The following is a 19,742-nucleotide window of genomic DNA, read 5'->3' on the forward strand; positions in this document are numbered from 1 at the left end:
GCATTGTTGATTAAGGGCTCGCAAGTAAGAATTTTCGGCGCATTTGACAAATACAATTTAATTTGGAGCATAAACAATAATAAAGACACTTTTCTTTCCATTATGGATACATTTAAGGAAAGTGATTCTGCCTTCTTGGTCTTCGCCTTTACCAAGGATGGTGATTTTGAGTTTCTTATGTATCATTATGATTACACCCTTAGTTTTGTTTGGGGCTGATGAAAAAGCAGGCAGTTTGTACAAATGGTTCTCTGTTCTATGTGAGTTCCTTTGGAGCAGGTGTGTTTCTTGGAGCATTGCTATATCAATATGGTTTCTTGTTAGAATATCAAGGCAGCTAGTGTTGCCATTGTTTTTTTGTTTTTTTTATGGTTATTTTTAGTGTTGATAAACCAGCCAATGGATGTAAAATAAAAAGCAGGATCCACAGGGAAACCCACCCATTGGTCGCTCCCCACCTACTCTATAATCCTCTCTACATTTAGAACATAAAACAACATTTAAAAAGTGAAGGTCTAGAACAACAAATACTTGAATTGTTTAAGCATTAAATATTTTAAGCTCAAGTAATGCAACAAAATCTTTTTTTTTTCAACTATAAAAATAAAGTTGCTCAGTTTAATTGATCTTCAGATTACCAGGACGATTTGTTCCCCCCAATAATGTCTTTAAAAAAAATACAATAATATAGATAGCATATGAACATGTCATAAGCAATGGCAAAATGTGTAGAATTGCAGGAAATTACCTTTAACGGTCAACTTCGGGCACGAAAAACTATCCAACTGCTCCTCTTTCTCAATTTTCAAACAAATCAAATCAAAGTTTATTGGTTGTGTACACAGATTTGCAAATCTTTATCGCAGGTGCAGCGAAATGATTGTGTTTCTAGTTCCAATAGTGCAGTAATACCTAGCAATAAAAAAAACTATGCACACATAATCCAGAAGAAAATAGTTAGAAAGGCAGGGGTGTAAAGTAAATAAGTAAAAATACTTTGAAGTACTACTTAAGTCGTTTTTTGGGGGTATCTGTACTATACTTTACTATTTATATTTTTGACAACTTTTACGTTTACTCCACTACATTCCTCAAGAAAATAATGTACGTTTTACTCCTATACATTTTCCCTGACACCCAAATGTACTCATTACATTTCAAATACTCAGGCAGGACAGCAATATGGTCCAATTTACGCACCTATCTATATAATGCTTTGTCATCCCTACTGCCTCTGATCTGGCGGACTCACTAAAAACAAATACTGTGTTTGTGATGTCTGAGTGTCGGAGTGTGCCCCTGGCTGTCAGTAAAATAAAATAAAAATAAATAAAAAAGTGGGTGAAACAGTTTGTAAACATTATTAAAGTGACCATAGAGTCATTGAACTATGTACATACAGTGAGGGATTTTTTTTTTTGATTCCCTGCTGATTTTGTACGTTTGCCCACTGACAAGACATGATCAGTCTATAATTTTAATGGTAGGTTTATTTGAACAGTGAGAGACAGAATAACAACAAAAAAATCCAGAAAAAACGCATGTCAAAAATGTTATAAATTGATTTGAATTTTAATGAGGGAAATAAGTATTTGATCCCTCTGCAAAACATGACTTAGTACTTGATGGCAAAACCCTTGTTGGCAATCACAGAGGTCAGACGTTTCTTGTAGTTGGCCACCAGGTTTGCACACATCTCAGGAGGGATTTTGTACCACTCAATAAGATCTTATCATCACAGTGGGAACAACATCCTCTATGCACTTCCTGATTAACCCAGTCACCAAATCAGTATATACATCGATACTATTCTCAGAGGCGACCCGGAACATTTCCCAGTCCATGTGATCAAAACAATCTTGAAGCATAGATTCCGATTGGTCAGACCAACATTGAACAGTCCTTACCATAGGAGCTTCCTTTATAAAATTGCTGCCTATAAGTGGGGAGGAGCAGAATGGAGGTGTGATCTGATTTGATGAAGGGAGGGCTTGTAGCCATCCCAGAAGGTATAGTATCAATGATCCAGGTTCCGTGTTGCGCATGGAGCACAGGAGATATGTTGATACAATTTTGGTGGCTTTTTCCTCAGATTTTCTTTGTTAAAGTCCCCAGCTACAATAGATGTGGCCTCCGGATATGTGGTTTCCAGTTTGCACATACACGAGGCTGAGAGAACATGTTACAGTTTTAAAGCTAATTTCCTGGGACATGGCCAAGAGGGAGGCAGGTAGCCTAGCAGTTAAGAGTGTTGGGCCAGTAACCGAAAGGTTGCTGGTTTGAATCCCTGAGCCGACTAGGTGAAAAAGCTGCCTGTGCCCTTTAGCAAGGCACTTAACCCTAATTCCTCTGGTACATACAAGAACACAATACATTAAAAACAATCCCAATTGTCAACAACATTTTCCTCTATCAGAGCTTTAAACTCAAAAAGTGATACCCTCTCCTCCAGTTTTAAAGTCTATTTTGCTGTTGAGAATGAGAGTGCTAGTGCTGTGATACCACAACCTGAAGGGTGGTAGTGTAACCCCATGTTGAGCCAGTTAGTTTGGAGATTAGGTTTTTCCTTGTTTTGATCTTGTTTTCTGTGGAAGTTTTCCCTTTTATGTTTACAAATGAAGATGATGTTGGTTTACAGTATGTATAACAACCTGATTAGTGGTATAAAAAACAAAGCTGTTCACTGTGTGTGGTCTTGGCTCCAGCACAGCACATGGCAACGTCCTGTTAAAAGATCCATGGGACCCTTGGCCATTTGTCCAGTTTAGTGCATTTATAATCATATTTTATTGAAAAGGGGAGAAGTCAAAAGCAAGCCACAAAACCATCTGCCTCTTGCAGTGAGAGGAGAACCAGAAGCAGCCAGACATTAGCAGACAGCCTGTCAGAAGGGAGGCAGGCTTCAGACATGAAACAAGCCCATGGAGGAGGTACCAGGGCAGTTTCACATGTCTGAACAGGAGTTTGGGGTCTGGAGAGGAATGGTAACTTATGGAAATCAATCATATATATGACTGTAGTGGCTCTAAATGTCATCATTAAATAATGACTTTATACCAAGGAATGAAAATCCTTGCTTATAAACCAGCATAGTGTGCTTGTCACTTGACAGACTGCCTGAATCAGTAAGATAAAGCTGCCCCAGGATTACTGGTGTTCCACAGAATTCCCACCACGATGCCAACATGAAGGAAAGCTTGAGTAACTAGAAAAACAGCTCACACTGCACTGAGAAAGGACATGCTTGTCGGCTACAGAAACAAGTCAAGTCAAGTCGAGGTTCATGTTTAGTCATTTTCACTCCAAATACCTGTCATCAGTTGGAAGGTCTGTGGGCATCCACTCAGTAGATCAGGATTAAACTCCTGAGGGACGGTCTCTCTTGAATTGAGGATTTTAACCTTGCCTTTGAAATAAACAAAGGTGCATGGCATGAAAAGTGTTTATCCCCACTCTGTGATTTCAATAGTTGGATGTCTGTGTGGTATCTTGTAGTAGGGGGATGAAGTGTCCTTACCACTACTGTCCATCACCGTGAATATGGATCCCCCGCCAATGCCCATACTCTGTGGGTTGATGACAATCTCTATTGCGCTCCACACTGCCCTTTCACACCTGGACAAAAGGAACACTTATGTGAGAATGCTATTAATTGACTACAACTCAGCGTTCAACACCATAGTGCCCTCAAAGCAAATCACTAAGCTAAGGACCCTGGGACTAAACACCTCCCTCTGCAACTGGATCCTGGACTTCCTGACGGGCCGCCCCCAAGTGGTAAGGGTAGGTAACAACACATCTGCCACACTGATCCTCAACACGGGGGCCCCTCAGGGGTGCGTGCTCAGTCCCCTCCTGTACTCCCTGTTCACTCATGACTGCATGGCCAGGCACAACTCCAACACCATCATTAAGTTTGCAGATGACACAACAGTGGTAGGCCTGATCACCAACAACAACGAAACAGCCTACATGGAGGAGGTCAGAGACCTGGCCATGTGGTGCCAGGACAAAAACCTCTCCCTCAACGTGATCAAGACAAAGGAGATGATTGTGGACTACAGGAAAAAGAAGAGGACCGAGCACGCTCCCATTCTCATCGACGGGGCTGTAGTGGAGCAGGTTGAGAGCTTCAAGTTCCTTGGTGTCCACATCACCAACAAACTAACATGGTCCAAGCACTCCAAGACAGTCGTGAAGAGGGCACAACAAAACCTATTCCCCCTAAGGAGACTGAAAAGATTTGGCATGGGTCCTCAGATCCTCAAAAGGTTCTACAGCTGCACCATCGAGAGTATCCCGACTGGTTGCATCACTGCCTGGTATGGCAACTGCTCGGCCTCCGACTGCAAGGCACTACAGAGGGTAGTGCGTACGACCCTGTCACGGATTCTGCCGAGGCTGCTCCTCCTCCTTGCTTGGACAGGCTTTGGCGTTCGTCGTCCCCGGAGTACTAGCTACTGCCGTTCGATGTTATCGGTGTTTGTTTAGTTTTGTCTGTATTGTTTACACCTGTTCATCATTATGTTAATTGTTTCCCTTATAATTACCCATGTCTCTCATCTGTACTTTGTGTGTGATTGTTTTCCCCTTCACGGTTGTCTATTTTGTGAGCGGGTTATTTCCTCCCTGCGTGGAGTTATTTTCTGTGTCCTTTTGGATCCTTTTCGTATTAAAAGTACGTATCCGAGAGTTCTGTGTCCTACGCCTGACTTCGTTTACCGCATCTCACAGACAGTCGTGACAGAATCACACACCTTACCATGGAGTCAGCAGGAGCGACGGCACCGACTGGATCACTCGAGGAGCGCATCCTACAACAGGCAGCGATGCTCCAAAATCTTGGTGCCGCTATGGATAACGTTATGAACACTTTGGGACGATGGGAGAGAGGAGGTTTGCCCACACCTCCTCCAACGATACCACCACCATCGGCTACTCCTATCGTCTCACATCCGGAGTCCAGTGGGATTCGGCTCTCGCTCCCGAGGGCTTATGATGGCACCGCAGCCGGATGTCAGGGTTTCCTGCTCCAGGTGGAACTTTACCTGGCAACCATTCACCCGGGATACGAGAGCGTGTCCGCCCTCATCTCCTGTCTGTCCGGCAAGGCACTGGAGTGGGCCAACGCCAAGTGGGGAGGGATAGACGCCGCTACTGTGAACTATGCAGAGTTCACCCGCCGCTTCAGGGCAGTGTTCGATCATCCCCCGGAGGGGAAGGCGGCGGGTGAGCGTCTATTCCACCTCAGACAGGGGAGGAGGAGCGCGCAGGAATTCGCACTGGACTTCCGGACTCTGGCTGCCAATTCGGGATGGAATGAGAGGGCCCTCATCGACCACTACAGATGCAGCCTGAGGGAGGGCGTTCGTCGAGAGCTGGCCTGCAGGGACACCAACCTAAGCTTCGATCAGCTGGTGGACATGTCGATTCGCTTGGATACCCTGTTGGCTACACACGGACGTCCAGCGCTGGGGCCGTCCATTCCATCCCCCAGCACCTCCGAGCCGAGCCCTATGGAGCTTGGGGGTGCTGGTAGTAGGGAGGCCAGGAAGGAGGCTGTCCCCTGCACCAACTGTGGCCGCCGAGGACACACGGCGGTTCGGTGCTGGGGAGGGTCTCCTCGGATTCGAGGCAGCAGGCAGCGCACTGATGAGTCATTCCCGGTGAGTAAGGTCCCAACTCACCCAGAGCTCTCTGCTGTTCATATGTGTATCCAAGTGATGTTTCCAGAAGTTTCTTCTTACTCCCAGCATAAGGCGCTAGTCGATTCAGGCGCAGCTGGGAATTTTATCGATCGCCATTTCTCATATAAGTTAGGGATCCCTATATTACCAGTCGATGTGCCCTTCCCTATCCATGCCCTAGATAGCCGGCCTTTGGGGTCGGAATTGATTAGGGAGGTCACAGTGCCACTGAAGATGAAAACGCAGAAGGGTCATGAGGAGACAATACAGTTGTATTTAATTGACTCTCCTGCGTTTCCAGTGGTGTTGGGACTTCCCTGGTTAATATCTCATGACCCCAACATTTCATGGCAGCAGAGGGCTCTCAAGGGATGGTCTGATCAGTGTGTGGGGCGGTGTGTAGGTGTTTCCGTAGGGGCAACGACGGTGGAGAGTCCGAACCAAATGCCCACAATGCACATTCCTCCTGAGTATGCCGATTTGTCAAGCGCCTTCTGTAAGAAGAAGGCGACTCAATTACCACCTCATCGACAGGGGGATTGTGCGATAGACCTCCAGGTTGGCGCGGCGCTCCCTCGCAGCCATGTGTATCCTCTGTCTCAGGAGGAGACAGCTGCTATGGAGACATACGTCGCCGAATCCTTGAGACAGGGATACATACGGCCTTCCACTTCTCCTGCGTCCTCAAGTTTTCGTCCTCAAGTTTTTTTTTTTGTGAAGAAGAAGGATGGGGGTTTACGCCCGTGTATTGATTACCGTGGTCTCAATCAGATCACTATTAAATACAGCTATCCTCTCCCTCTGATTGCTAGTATGACGGAGTCATTACACGGGGCGCGCTTCTTCACAAAATTGGATCTCAGGAGCGCTTACAACCTGGTGCGCATTCGGGAGGGAGATGAGTGGAAAACAGCCTTCAGTACCACCTCGGGTCACTATGAGTACCTTGTCATGCCATACGGTCTAATGAATGCTCCTTCAGTCTTCCAATCATTTGTAGACGAGATTTTCCGGGATTTGCATGGACAGTGGGTAGTGGTGTATATTGATGACATTCTGATATACTCCGCTACACGTACCGAGCATGTGTCCCTGGTACGTCGGGTGCTGGGTAGACTGTTGGAGCATGATCTGTATGTGAAGGCAGAGAAATGTCTGTTTTTCCAGGAGTCCATCTCCTTCCTGGGACACCGGTTGTCTGCGTCAGGGGTGGAGATGGAGATTGACCGCGTTTCAGCCGTGCGTAATTGGCAGACTCCAACTACATTAAAGGAGGTGCAGCGGTTTTGGGGTTTTGCCAATTACTACTGGAGGTTTATCCGGGGTTTTGGACAGGTAGCGGCTCCCATTACCTCCCTGCTAAAGGGGGGCCCGGTGCGTTTGCAGTGGTCGGCTGAGGCGGACAGGGCGTTTAGTCATTTGAAGGACCTGTTCACCTCAGCTCCGGTGCTGGCACATCCGGATCCCTCTTTGGCGTTCCAAGTCGAGGTGGATGCGTCCGAGCGGGGATCGGTGCTATACTGTCTCAGCGCTCGGGCACGCCTCCAAAACTCCGCCCCTGTGCTTTCTATTCTAAGAAGCTCAGTCCGGCGGAGCGCAATTATGACGTGGGGGACAGGGAGCTGCTAGCTGTGGTCCAGGCCCTGAAGGTGTGGAGACATTGGCTTGAGGGGGCTAACCACCCTTTTCTCATTCTGACTGACCATCGTAACCTGGAGTACATCCGGGCAGCGAAGAGACTGAACCCTCGTCAGGCTAGGTGGGCCATGTTTCTGGCCCGGTTTGTCTTTAAGATCACGTATATACCCGGGTCACAGAACGTTAAGGCAGACGCCCTGTCCCGACGATATGACACAGAGGAGAGGTCCATTGAGCCCACTCCCATACTACCGGAGTCTTGTCTCGTGGCACCGGTGGTGTGGGAGGTCGACACGGAAATCGAGCGGGCGTTACGTACCGACCCTTCTCCCCCAGAGTGTCCAGAGGGACGGAGGTACGTGCCGCTCGAGGTCCGTGAACGACTGATTTATTGGGCTCACACGTCACCCTCCTCTGGTCATCCTGGTATTGGTCGGACGGTGCACTGTCTTAGCGGGAAGTACTGGTGGCCCACCTTAGCTAAGGACGTGAGAGTTTATGTTTCTTCCTGCTCGGTGTGCGCCCAGTGTAAGGCGCCTAGACACCTGCCCAGGGGGAAGTTACAACCTCTCCCCGTTCCACAATGGCCGTGGTCTCACCTGTCGGTGGATTTTGTCACGGACCTTCCCCCCTCCCAGGGGAATACCACGATCTTGGTCGTTGTGGATCGGTTTTCTAAGGCCTGCCGTCTCATCCCTATGCCAGGTCTTCCTACAGCCCTACAAACGGCCGAAGCCCTGTTTACTCACGTTTTCCGGCACTACGGGGTGCCTGAGGATATAGTGTCTGATCGGGGTCCCCAGTTCACCTCTAGAGTGTGGAGGGCGTTTATGGAACGTTTGGGGGTCTCGATCAGCCTTACCTCGGGTTTTCACCCTGAGAGTAATGGGCAGGTGGAGAGAGTAAACCAAGATGTGGATAGGTTTCTGAGGTCCTACTGCCAGGACCGGCAGGAGGAGTGGTCGGGGTATATTCCCTGGGCAGAGATAGCCCAAAACTCACTCCGCCACTCCTCCACTAATCTCACTCCTTTCCAGTGTGTGTTGGGCTATCAGCCGGTTCTGGCACCCTGGCATCAGAGCCAGATCGAGGCTCCTGCGGTGGATGAATGGTTTTGGCGCTCGGAGGAGACATGGAACGCTGCGCACGTCCATCTGCAGCGGGCCATCAGACGGCAAAAGGCGAGCGCTGATCGCCACCGCAGTGAGGGTCCGGTTTATGCACCGGGAGATCGGGTCTGGCTCTCGACCAGAAACCTGCCCTTTCACCTGCCCTGCCGGAAGCTGGGCCGGCGGTTTGTGGGGCCATTTAAAGTCCTGAGGAGATTGAACGAGGTATGTTAAAGGTTACAGCTGCCTGTTAATCTCACAGACAGTCGTGACAGACCCAGTACATCACTGGGGCCAAGCTTCCTGTCATCCAGGACCTCTATACCAGGCGGTGTCAGAGGAAGCCCCTAAAAATTGTCAAAGACTCCAGCCACCCTAGTCATAGACTGTTCTCTCTGCTACCGCTCGGCAAGTGGTACCGGAGTACCAAGTCTATGTCCAAGAGGCTACTAAACAGCTTCCACCCCGAAGCCATAAGACTCCTGAACATCTAATCAAATGGCTACCCAGACTATTTGCATCCCCCCCTTTACGCTGCTGCTACTCTCTGTTTATTATCTATGCATTGTCACTTTAATAACTCTACCTACATGTACATATTACCTCAATTACCTTGACTAACCGGTGCCCCTGCACATTGACTGGGTACTGGTACCCACTGTATATAGCCTCGCTATTGTTATTTTACTGCTGCTCTTTAATTATTTGTTACTTTTATTTCAAAAAGATTTTTGGTATTCTTTCTTAAAACTGCATTGTTGGTTAAGGGCTTGTAAGTAAGCATTTCACTGTAAGGTCTACCCTGTTGTATTCGGCGCATATGACAAATACAATTTGATTTGATTTGATGACAGAGGTGCTCAGTAACGCAGCAATGGCTCCATCTACTGCCGATCCTCCTCTCTGCAGGATGTCTCTGGATTGGGGTTACACAGCATGTAGTGAGCCTGGCTATCTGTCTGTCTGTGTCCAGTATAGTCCACCACCATAAAGCAAAGGCCAACAAAGAGCTCAACATCTACTGTAGATGAACAACCATAAGCTACAGCACCACCCCACCCCCACGTACCTCAGGGTGACCTGGACAGGTCATTCACCTTCCGGGAGCACCTGAGGACAACAGCAGTTTATAGATATTACCATACTAGTCGAAATTGAATGGCTTAGCAAAATCCCTAAAGGAAATCCACTCCTGAAAGGCTTAAAGGTCCAATGCAACCGTATTTTATTTATTTATTTTTATCTCAATAACAAATAATTTCTGGGTAACAATTAAGTACCTTACTGTGATTGTTTTCAATTAAAATTGTCAAAAAGAAACAAAAGTCAGGGCCGGCTCTAGCCTTTTGGGGTCCCTAAGTGAGATTTGGTTGGTGGGAGGCCCCCACCAAGCGGGCAAATGTTTTTAATGTATTTATGTTTTAAAGTTAATTTCCTGCAATTCTACACATTTTGCCATGGGCGTAGAGAAAATGTTGCAGTTTAAAGCACGTTTTCTGTAGTTCTACAGATTTTGCCATGGGGCAGAGAGATCTTTTTGCAGTTTTAAAGCAAGTTTTCTGCAGTTCTACACATTTTGCCATGGGGCTCAGAGAAAATTGTGCAATTTTATAAAACATTTAATAAAAAATAAAAAAGCAGGCATGGTAAAAAATAGTTGGATGTTAGTCTGTGTATGAAATGGATATTAGAGTGGCTAACAAAATCAATGGGGGCACCCTGGAGGTCAGGGCCCCTGGGCACGTGATTAATCAGCCATGATTACTACAAGTTTAGATAACAAAAAATTGTTAGCTGACATGGCTAATTGAGTGACTGTCAGTGATTGACAAAACAAGAGAAAAACTGCTTTTGAAATTGCACCTTGTGTATTATACTATTCTAACTCTCAACAGAGTTGAGACCTCGACTGAGTAAAAAATAAAATAAAACATTGGTTGGTTGGGGCCCCCTGGCAGCCGGGGGCCCTAAGAGATCACTTATGTCGCTCATGCCTGGAACCGGTCCTGCTGGGAGTGGAGAGGAGGAAAGAGAAAATTTGCTGTTATTGGCAGAGAGGTTTGGATCTCTCTTTCTTATTGGTGATGTCACCAGGCAGGCCAAAACTCAATCCCACCAAAACAGGTTGACATTTCAAGCTGTCTTTTCAAAAAGCTCTTACATTAAAATGACCTTATCATTTTCACAATTTCATAGTATTACTCCAACCTCATAATGTGGAAATATATATAAAACATAGGAAAATCCCAACTTTTGACTGCACTGGGCCTTTAAACAATGTTTACTCCATTATGCATATGAAAGCAGACAAACAAACTAAGCTACAAACAGTAAGTGATAGCAATCTCAGGGATATGGAGATAGATACCGTGACCGAAGACCATTTCAGATAGAGAGAGAGAGAGATAAATGGTGTGTAAAAAGTATGTTTTCCCCCACCCCCACCCCTGGTTCCAGGCAGCCAATGGATTTGTGTCCCTGGAGAGATCTGTGGGTATGAGCAGGCCCACAGGCTGTTTGGGAAACTACCCTGGGCCAGCCTCTTCCATCCCACCATCAAGCTGGCCAGAGAGGGTTTCCCTGTACCCCAGGTCCTGAGCCACTTTATCCCACTGATCAACAGGGATGAGACCCTACCATTATGATGAGTATTAAACCGGACAAACATAAACTAAGCTACAATCAGTAAATTATAACAATCTCAGGGATATGGAGATATATAGATTCCATGACCATAGACCGTTTTGGATAGAGAGAGAGAGAGAAAATAGTGTGTAAAAAGTCTGCTGTTCTGGGCCGCTTTATCCCACTGATCAACAGGGATGAGACCCACCCTACCATTACGGTAAGAAACACCCGGACCTTAAAGCGGCAATCTGCAGTTCAAACAATAACAAAGCTGACACCCTCCCACTGATTTGGTAAACAGCTGAGGGATGGGGCTGGAAAGATTGTACCACTCTCAAATTCATGGACAAAGCTATGGATAGAAGGACTGACCATCCATGATATCAACATTATAGTTTTAACCATGTTTTGAGGCTATACAGTGTTTGTGTAGCAAATGCAGATTGCCCCTTTAAAGACCCTACCATTAATGTGAGAACCACACTGACCCTAAATGACTGGAGGAATCCAACTCATTAAGCTCACCCAAGAGTGAGACAAAATGATAGGATGATGAGGCCCAGATCTGTGGATGTATAACATGATATGTATTTCAAGAGAGCAACAGTCAAGCCATCATTCTGTCATCACATTGCACGAAAATTACGTTTGACCTGTCCTCTAGTCAGTTGTTTATAGATAAGGAAGGAAACCTGCTAAAGGTTGGAGACACTGAAGTTTGAAAAATTGGCTGACACATTGGAGATAATCGCAAACCAAGGGGCAGATGCTTTATACACTGAAAAAGTAGCAGAGGATTTAATCTGTGACGTAAAAGATATGTAGATATGATAAGTTCCATTATTGATATTCCCTTCTCTCCCCCATTGTGGTAGTGCTTTACAGCAAATATATTTTATTACAAGGAAACCATTCAATTCACTGCAGTCTCTAATGTATTCACATTGATCACACCCAAACTATAATGCGCCTGTGGTATGTATATGCATTTGGAGTGCTGATTAGCTGATCAATATTTCAATTCATGTTTCTGCTGGCTTGTAACTGTATTTTATGTGGACATCTCACCATGAAGGACCTGGAATCTTTCAAAGTGACTGTGACAGACGCATGGACGATTCCTCTTGGAGAGTACCAGATGCACTTTCCCCCACCCCCATCAGGAGGCGCTATCCTCAGCTTCATCCTCAACATCATGAAAGGTTGGAACTGAATAACACAATGTTTTCAATTTAAGATGGACCCCATTTAAGAGTGACACTGTTTAATCTCACTATTGTGCTATACATTCAATTACATGAATTCATGCTCTTATGTAGAGTATATACAGTCATCATTAGCTTATTGATATTTGGGTTAATTGATATTTGGGTTAACTGACACATGATTATAAGAATGGAAAGATTGAAAGCATCATGGAGACCAGAAAACATGCATACCCACCTCCTTATTACATTTTACTTACAGTATGTCTTTGTCTATAGAAAACACCCTAAACTCAGCTTCTCTGATGGGAGAGCAAAATACTCTTAACCTATCAACGCTACATTGAAGCTTGTAAGCTTTCCAACGGACTGAGGAAGTACATCCGTGATCCACACTTCAACTCAGGAGTAAGTTCCACAAGACTCCAGGTGTAGGAAATCATTAAGGAATGATACAGTACAGGTCAAGACCAAGACACTTCATAAATCTGTCACGATCGTTGAACGGAGTAGACCAAGGCGCAGCGTGATGAGCAAACATATTTTATTATCTTTAGTGATAATAATAACAAAACAACAAACGATAATGACACGTGAAGTCCTAGGTATAACACAACCAACACGGAACAAACCAAACGGAACAAGATCCCACAACTATTGTGGGAAAACAGCCTGTTTAAATGTGGTTCCCAATCAGAGACAACCAGCCACAGCTGACACTCGTTGCCTCTGATTGAGAACCACACTGGCCAACATAGAACTAGAACACATAGAAACTACAACACAGAAACCAAACACATAGAATCTACACACCCTGGCTCAACATATAGAGTCCCCAGAGCCAGGGTGTGACAAAATCAATGATCTAAGTGCTGTTTTATCCCAACAGGGTACTCTCAGGGTCATGTTGAGTGACAAGGGAGCATTATATACATTTACATTTTAGGCATATACAGCATCAGCTATTACTGCTGCCATCTTAGCTGTGCTCCAGTCTTAAATTACTATCCATCCCTGCTCATTTTGACAGAGTGGAGTGGTCACGAAAAGTGAGAAAATACCCCATATAGCCAATACCACATTTCTGTGTGGGTCATTTACTCTAGTGAAGTTAGTGAAGTCATATGCCTGTGTTACTGGCTTCTGTGGACCCTGAGAGCTATGATCCATTATTGCAATGTGGAGCCGTTAATCTCCCTAGAATTCATGCTGGTTTTAATGCCCTTTGCTTTCACAGTAACTCCAAGTGTTGTTAGGGGGCCTGTTGTGGAAGGCATTACCAGAGGCTGTCGCCAGCCAGGAACAGCAAAGGATTAATACAATCTCATGTGCTGAAGCAGAATCTATTAAACTACTGTGATCAGATATTCCTGGGTTTCTTTCACAGATTGTTCACAAGATGTCTTATCGCTGCACACCTGCTAGCCCTGAGACATGTCTGTATACTCGTAGGCGTCTAACTATGGCATCACAGGAGTCTGCAGCCATGCCTCAGGGTTAAACACCTTTTCAAATCACTCACCATTGAATTAGGAATTAGAATACTAATTTAATAGGATCTATATGTCACTCACACACAAAGCCAGCCCTCAATATATTTAATTCAGATCTTAAGAACAATGTATAATCCAAAACTGAAACATTCTGCAAACCATGCATTCTGCATTAGAAGATAAGAGGATGAAACTAGAAGTGGCTAAATTGATAGTGGTTCAACATACAGTATACTGTCGCTACTGTAATGCAACATATACTGTAATTTCCTTCCTTTGACCAGAGAGCACTTACAGTGCCTTGCAAAAGTATTCATCCCCCTTGGCGTTTTACCTATTACTAAGGAAAGATGGATGGCGCTAAATACAGGGAAATTCTTGAGGGAAACCTGTTTCAGTCTTCCAGAGATTTGAGACTGGGACGGAGGTTCACCTTCCAGCAGGACAATGACCCTAAGCATACTGCTAAAGCAACACTCGCATGGTTTAAGGAGAAACATTTAAATGTATTGGAATGGCCTAGTCAAAGCCCAGACCTCAATCCAATTGAGAATCTGTGGTATGACTGATGTACACCAGTGGAACCCATCCAACTTGAAGGAGCTGGAGCAGTTTTGCCTTGAAGAATGGGCAATAATCCCAGTGGCTAGATGTGCCAAGCTTATAGAGACATACCCCAAGAAACTTGCAGCTGTAATTGCTGCAAAAGGTGGCTCTACAAAGTATTGACTTTGGGGGGGGGGTGAATATGTAACCGGTGTGAAATGGCTAGCTAGTTAGCGGTGCGCGCTAGTAGCGTTTCAATCGGTGACGTCACTCGCTCTGAGACCTTGAAGTAGTTGTTTCCCTTGCTCTGCAAGGGCCGCGGCTTTTGTGGAGCGACGGGTAACGGTGCTTCGAGGGTGACTGTTGTCGATGTGTGCAGAGGGTCCCTGGTTCAAGCCCAGGTAGGGGCGAGGAGAGGGACGGCAGCAACACTGTTACAAATAGTTATGCACGCTCAAGTTTTCTGTTTTTTTGTCTTATTTCTTGTTTCACAATAAAAAATATTTTGCATCTTCAAAGTGGTAGGCATGTTGTGTAAATCAAATGATACAAACCCCCAAAAAATCAATTTTAATTCCAGGTTGTAAGGCAACAAAATAGGAAAAATGCCAAGGGGGGTGAATACTTTCGCAAGCTACTGTAAGTTCACTGAGCAGCAGTTTGCTGACCACTTCAGGGCCATGATCAGCAGTGATGAGACCCATGATGCCCTGTACTACAACGTCACTCCATACCTGGCCCCCCAGGCTCACGACACGTGTCTGTGGTGGCTGAGGATGGAACTGCCGTGTCTGTTACCAGCGCTATCAATCACATGTGAGTAATTCACTGTGTAGAATCATTACAATGACCATCATTAGGGTCATGTCTTAGATGTCTAATTGTCATTAGCTATGTATAACCATGTAACATCTTAATACACACAATGACCTGTCAAATATTTTTCCCTTCAAACCGGTGTCATCCTCAACAATGAGTTGTCAGATTTCTGTGGGAAAGCAGATCATATATGTGACAAAAATGTGTTTGTATTGTTGGCTGTAAGATAAACTGTCAGTCTCTTGGACATCTTCATTGCTTTTGTAGCCTCACCTTAATGATTTGTTTTATGGTTTGGCTTGCAGGTGAGCAGCCTCCCTCCTCCATGTCCCCTGTTGCAATCCAAGTACAAAACACTGGTGATTGGCGGGTCGGGTGGCAGCATGATCACCACAGGGACGGCCTTGGTAAGTGACCATGGTATAAACTACAGTGGGGAAAAAAAGTATTTAGTCAGCCACCAATTGTGCAAGTTCTCCCACTTAAAAAGATGAGAGAGGCCTGTAATTTTCATCATAGGTACACGTCAACTATGACAGACAAATAGAGAAAAAAAATCCAGAAAATCACATTGTAGGATTTTTAATGAATTTATTTGCAAATTATGGTGGAAAATAAGTATTTGGTCAATAACAAAAGTTCCTCAATACTTTGCTATATACCCTTTGTTGGCAATGACACAGGTCAAACGTTTTCTGTAAGTCTTCACAAGGTTTTCACACACTGTTGCTGGTATTTTGGCCCATTCCTCCATGCAGATCTCCTCTAGAGCAGTGATGTTTTGGGGCTGTCGCTGGGCAACACGGACTTTCAACTCCCTCCAAAGATTTTCTATGGGGAGATCTGGAGACTGGCTAGGCCACTCCAGGACCTTGAAATGCTTCTTACGAAGCCACTCCTTCGTTGCCCGGGCGGTGTGTTTGGGATCATTGTCATGCTGAAAGACCCAGCCACGTTTCACTTTGTATATATGCAAATACATTGAGCCATACAATAAAAATACCTCTGTAACACTCACATGGGTCCTTTTGTGAAGTGTAACTTGGTTAAAAAAAACTTGAGATTTCACCTAATTTAACTTTATGTCATAAAGTAGTGGTTCTCAACTGATTTTGCCTCGGGGCCGAAATTGAACCAGGTTGTCTCAGTCGCGATCCAATATTCGCATTGCACATTCTTTTTCTTCCAAAATCTGGAAAACTATTTTTAATATTGATAGTAAATGTGTCAATTATATGACAAGGGAACAACAGTCCCACCTTTTTCATTGTCAATAATTACATTTTGCCCATATTCTTGATGAAGAATGTTAAGCTCACTGGTTTGAGACCACAAAATCAACAAAGTCCACTAAATGGCGCCACCAATAATTGTATATTGAAAATACTGTATTGAAAAAAAAGAGTTCAGAGGTTAAATTATAGGTTCATTATAATTTCTACACACTTTCTACCTGCTTTTAGTCGTTTAAGTTCAGACTGGAGTATTTTTCATTAAAAAATAGTTTTTTTTACTCAGACACTCGACCCATTCAAAACCTCCCCCACCAGTTGAGAATCGCTGTCCTAAAGTGCACATGTTCAACATCATAAAAAAATGACTATATGAAGTGCCAAAAGAAGTAACAGGGTTGACCGTAACAGGATTCAGGGTTCACAAATTCATCTTAAATCAGCCATAAATCCCATTGTGACAGGGGGAATGGAAGCTTGTTGTGTGCAACAGGGTATGGCAATTGAATGCACGATTCACAATTTTTGTTTTATTGTTTTAAAAAATGTTGGGTTGCCGTTAAGCTTGACCCACTCAGTTTTCACCACAAAACACCAGAAAACTGCCAAAAAGAGTAGAACCCGCTCACCTGATTTTACAATATCTTTCGATTCTTTTATTTTTAAAGGAACTGTTTCGCCATATTAAAACAAGAGTTCAATTCACGTAACAGGGTTGACCTTAAAATGAGGGACAGACATATGTGAATCACTAATCACATGAAATAAAAAATAATCTTCAGGAATTACTTTGTTAAAGCAACATAATAACTAGGGCATTACAATGATGGTGAAAACGTGGAAAAAAATATTGGGGTTAAGATCTTCCTAGAACATTTACATTTTAGTCATTTAGCAGACGCTCTTATCCAGAGCGACTTACAGGAGCAATTAGGGTTAAGTGCCTTGCTCAAGGGCACATCGACAGATTTTTCGGCTCAGGGATTAGAACCAGCGACCTTTTGGTTACTGGCACAACGCTCTTAACCACTAAGCTACCTGCCGACCTAGAAGTCACAGATGGTGCACTGATGGACATATCAAAATGCTGAATTATGGCACTTTAGCAAGTCTTTATTAGATTTATTGAATTATCCATGTGGAGAAGGACAACGGTTGCATCCAAGCAGTTTCAGATGCCAGAAAGATGGGCAAGGCAGCTGGGTATTAATCTGCCAGACGGTTGGTCACTGTCACTGGATATGGACAGTCTTCCAACTGTCAATATAGAGCTACTGTAGCTATAGTAACAACATGGCTCTGATTATACTTCTGACATAGTGTGAGATGCACATTTTTAGTTTAGCCTTTATGGATTGTGCTTACAGTATATGTTTCTCATCCCATGTACTACAACATCAACAGGTAAGGTGTAGAGCAGCAACCTGTGATATTAAGTCATAAATAGGAGCACATTTCATTGTAATGTATTGGATGATTGAATAAGTGCCCAATGATAGATCTGTCTTTTCTTCTCTTCCCCATGCCCTTTTCTATAACTTATTGGATATTATTCCAGTACCGGAATTTATGTACTAAATAATGTATATGGAAGGAGCCTTTTAACACCTGAAAATGTCAAATGCTGTATGTTGTCTATGCAATATATATTTCTTAATCCTATTTTAGTACAGAACAATTTTAAACTAATCATTTCTAAAATTGATGCTGAAATGATTTTTATTGATCCTTTGTCACGACTTCCTCCGAAGCTGCCTCCTCTCCTTGTTCGGGCAGGCTTCGGCGTTCGTCGTCACCGGCCTTCTAGCCACTGCCGCTCCTCATCTCATCATTCCATTTGTTTTGTCTTGTCTATTACACACACCATGGTTCATATTCCCTCATTAGTACTTGTATAAGTGTTCCCTCTGCCCCCTTGTCCTTGTGGGTGATTGTTTAATGTGAGGAGAGTAGCTCGGTTGAGCTCCGTGTATTTTGTATTGCCGGGGTATATTTTTCCCCGTGTTTAGTTTACTTATATGTTCTCTGAGCTAATGAAAGTTTCATATTTGGTGGCCACAAGCTAATTAACAGGCCTACAGCCACATGACCTTTATCATTTATTCATATGCTGCGTGACACCTTATGAAAACATTCACTGACTCATAAATACAGATCACTGTTGGATAGGCATATGTCACATCTGATTTGTCATGGGAGTGGGGTTATATTAGCTGTGGTCTATCATGTTGGTGCTAGAAACATTTTGAGGTAATACTGAAAGTTAATATCAGGTGTCACAGATTATGAGAGCATCCTACAGGAGGTGCAGAGGGAAGAGCTGGTCTGCTCCAAATGTGAGAAACAGAGAGCTGTTGTGTTGCTATGGGGCCATACAATTCGTTTTGTTTCCCCTTGGGGAATCAGTGATGTTTCATAAGCAGAGCTCATCCCTATTGAAATCTGCTGTGTATTTCCGCTGCTCTCTACCAGATTATATTAGGAGCTGTCTGTCTGTTTGGCCTCTTGGGGTTTCCCTTTTTTTCAGTGTGCTGGGGCATGCTGGAGCAAGATAATCAAATCAGTAAATGATTCATTGCAGATACAAAGCTCTTTCCTGGATCAAAGTTTCTGAAGGAATAAACTCCTCTTTTGTTTCCATGCTCTTTGGATTGTCTGATTATAGCAAGTGCTGTTCATATAAAATATGTTTACTTCAATACTGTAAATGTAATCTGATCTGTTGGTATGATTATCATTGCCAGTCCAGAAGTTGTTAGCGTCGTAAACATAGTGATTGCATCGCCGGAAGATTGAAGGGACTTCTATGGCAATGGTAGAAACCTTCATTGTGCCTTCAGAAATCATTCACACTCCTTAACTTTTTCCACATTGTGTTACAGCCTAAATATAAAATGGGTTACATTTAGATTTTGTGTCATTGACCTACACACAATACCCCAGAATGCCAAAGCAGAATTAAGTTTTTCATTAAAAATAAAAAATACACTTTTTTTTAAAGATGGAATGTCTTGAGTCAGTAAGTATTCAACACATTTGATATGGCAAGCCTAAATAAGTTCAGGAGTAAAAATTTGCAAAACAAGTCACGTAATAAGTTGCATGGACTCTGTGTGCAATAATAGTGTTTAACATTATTTTTGAATGACTACCTCATCTCTACAATGATCTGTAAGGTCCCTCAGTCGAGCAATGAATTTCAAACACAGATTCAACCACAAAGACCAGGGAGGTTTTCCAATGCCTCGCAAAGAAGGGTCCATGCACCTATTGATAGATGTGTAAAAAAAATATATATATATGCAGACATTGAATATCCCTTTGAGCATGGTGAAGTGATTAATTACACTTCGGATGGTGTATCAATACACCCAGTCACTACAAT

The 19,742-nt window shown here is 44.0% G+C and overlaps 2 pseudogenes; both read left to right on the top strand.

Moving 5' to 3' along the window:
- Positions 1-2,211: 2,211 nt before the first annotated feature.
- On the top strand, positions 2,212-12,275 carry LOC123481157 (annotated as a pseudogene).
- Positions 12,276-12,572: 297 nt separating this feature from the next.
- LOC121550661 lies at positions 12,573-19,266 on the top strand (annotated as a pseudogene).
- The last annotated feature ends 476 nt before the right edge of the window (positions 19,267-19,742 follow it).

The sequence above is a fragment of the Coregonus clupeaformis genome, chromosome 18 (assembly GCF_020615455.1).
Source record: "Coregonus clupeaformis isolate EN_2021a chromosome 18, ASM2061545v1, whole genome shotgun sequence".
NCBI classification, from domain to species: Eukaryota; Metazoa; Chordata; class Actinopteri; order Salmoniformes; family Salmonidae; genus Coregonus; species Coregonus clupeaformis.